This window comes from Lissotriton vulgaris, chromosome 5 (genome assembly GCF_964263255.1).
Source record: "Lissotriton vulgaris chromosome 5, aLisVul1.2, whole genome shotgun sequence".
In the NCBI taxonomy this organism is placed as follows: domain Eukaryota; kingdom Metazoa; phylum Chordata; class Amphibia; order Caudata; family Salamandridae; genus Lissotriton; species Lissotriton vulgaris.
The window spans coordinates 89639895-89642639 of NC_141693.1; positions in this window are offsets into that span (position 1 = coordinate 89639895).

The window sequence follows — 2745 nt, forward strand, 5'->3', positions numbered from 1 at the left end:
GCCTTACATGTAGTAAAAGGGAAGGTCACGGCCTGGCAAGTGAGTGCATTTGCCAGGTAGGCAGGGCAGGTTAGAAGTGCACTCACAGATGCTGCCATGGCAGGCCTGAGACAAGTTTACAGGGCTACTCATGTGGTTGGCACCACCAATTCTGCAGGCTCACTAGTAGCATTTGATCTACAGACCATAGGTACACATAGTGCACTTTACTAGGGTCTTACCGTTAAATAAAATATGTCAATCATGGATATCCAATCATAATCGCAATTTACACAGGGAGCATATGCACTTTAACACTGATTAGCAGTGGAAATTTGTCCATAGTCCTAAGGCCAGCAAAAACAGGGTCGGCAAAAAGGTTGGGGATAAACCTGCAAAAAGAGACAGGTCCAACACTGGGCATAACATGTCATTGGTTTTACATAGGGTCTATCTCTCTTCAATATTAATATCTTTATTTTACAGGTTATTCACTGTAGCAGGTGGTGTTATAGTCAGTCAGTGTTTATAAAACAAGGTTAAAACTTTTGGTTAGAACGATTTTAATGACTTGCATCCATCCCCAGAAGGGCATATGGTTGCTCGGACCCCATAGGAAATCACTATTTAACCTCAAAAGATGCTGTTTCGGTTACTTATGTTCTTTTATTTATATTTCCCTTTTTAATGGTTTTGAAATACCAAATAAACATATTTAAGTAATCCACGTCTGTGCAAATTTCTTTTTTTTTCTATCTCCATGTTCCAGGTCTCTCTCTGAGAGCAGATGGTTTGTCTGAGGGTGGGTTGTTCACTTCCTTGCATACATTTGAGTATTTGTTCCATATCTAGGTCCTGGATTAGGACTTTGCAGAACGAGAAATCCCTCAGATTTTGCTGTACCCCCACCTGCAAACCTGTGCTTCTCTGCCTCATTCAATGTCTGGGAAACAGATGGGTTTCCGACGGCAAAGCCTCAGCTGGTTCTGCCTTCTACAACCCTCAATCTGGTGAGCCATCTGCCACAGAGTTGCTAGTCTAAGGTGCCAATGGGCCCACCCTATTTTGGGCGGAGCTACCAGTAATTATTTCCTTGCCCATGCCCACCAAGCAAGTCATGACCAGCCTGGATAGGGTAAGCAAAGAACCACCCAGATTCACAGGGAAAAATCTTCCTTTATGCCATGACCATTGTTTTTGCTTATATGAAAGAAACCCTCTTTGGGAGTGTGTCAAAAAATAAACAGGGAATTGGACAAACAAGCAGTCACCACCTGATGCATTCATCAGTGCATCTGCCACACTGGCAGATGCAGTGAAGGTTCTGAAATCCCCACCATGGAGGTAGCGCTCTTTAAAGATGACCGACAAGCCATGAAAGTCAGAAAAGAGGAGGCAAGGACACCCACTGACCTGACGAGCCACTTGTCAAACATTAAATGTGGCCCTAGTATCTCAAGAAGATGTCATATGTACGAATGTATGTGTTGCCATTTGTAAACAACACGTTTACCTTGAGAGCAAAACAGAAAATGACCAACTGGGAATATACAATTATTGGAGGATGGTCAAAGGTAAACTGCCAGGTATGGGGTAGTGCCCTTGAAGAGGTGGGTCTTCAGCTATTCTGAATTGTGAGAGAGTTGGTACTCATCTGATAGCGATAGGGATGCTGTTGAGATCTTGGGAAAACCAAAGGGGATAATGGACGGCGTGCTGAATATTGCAAGCACTCATCCCCAGTCAACTGATCTGGGTTAATCCATCATCATTCTTTAGCTCACTCTGCCACCGCAGTTCAGACATGGCCATATGCAAATCAGTCTGACCCTGTGCCTCATGGGAACAGTTCAGCCCGAACTACCAAGCCACGTCTTCTCTGGACCGGAAACAAGCATCCTTGGACCGGTTTCGGGTTCATAACCCTCATCAGCCAGACTATCTTGATTCCAGTGGCAAAGTGAGCAAGGGAACGTATGGGTATACCCTGCCAACTTAGGGCAAACTTGGCAAAACCAAAGGGGATAATGGAGGACAGAGTGTTGAACGTTGCAAGCACTCACCCCCAGTCAACTTATCTGGGTTTAATCCATCATCATTCTTTAGCTCACTCCGCCACCCCAGTTCAGACATGGCCATATGCAAATCAGTCTGACACTGTGCCTCATGGGAACAGTCCAGCCCGAAATGCCAAGCCATGTCTTTCCTGGACTGGCAACAAGCATCCTGGGACTGGTTTTGCAGCAATTAACAGAGAAGGTTTGCCTTCTGGTTGTTCCCTTTTTGCAACATTTTGACGACAAACTGGCTATTTTCAGGCTCCTGGTACCAGACATGGCAAGTTTGTTTGCAGGGTAAGTAGGGTCTTGGTTTTGAGGTATTTGTAAGTGATGCTCCTGGATTTGAAGGTGATACTGGCTGTAAGTGAGAAACAGTGTAGGCCTTTTAACGTCGAGCTGATGTGGTTGAATTTCTCAGAGCCCTTAATAAGTCGTGCTGCTGCATGTAGGATACCTTTCATCAGTGCTAGGGGGGTATTTGGGAAACTACCAAACAGGGTGTTGCCTCTATCCAGATGGCTGAGGACCAAGTCTTGCACAGTTGTTTTGTAGATGCCTTCAGTCTTCAGGATTTGTATCTGTTGCATTTCATTAGTTGGCGTAGGGAATGGAGTTTGTGAATGGTGAGAAGAACCCGGTCTGCTTAATTGGGACCCTTGAAGAGCTCTGAAGGTCTGTTTATTGGATGGATTCTCAGATTTCTCCT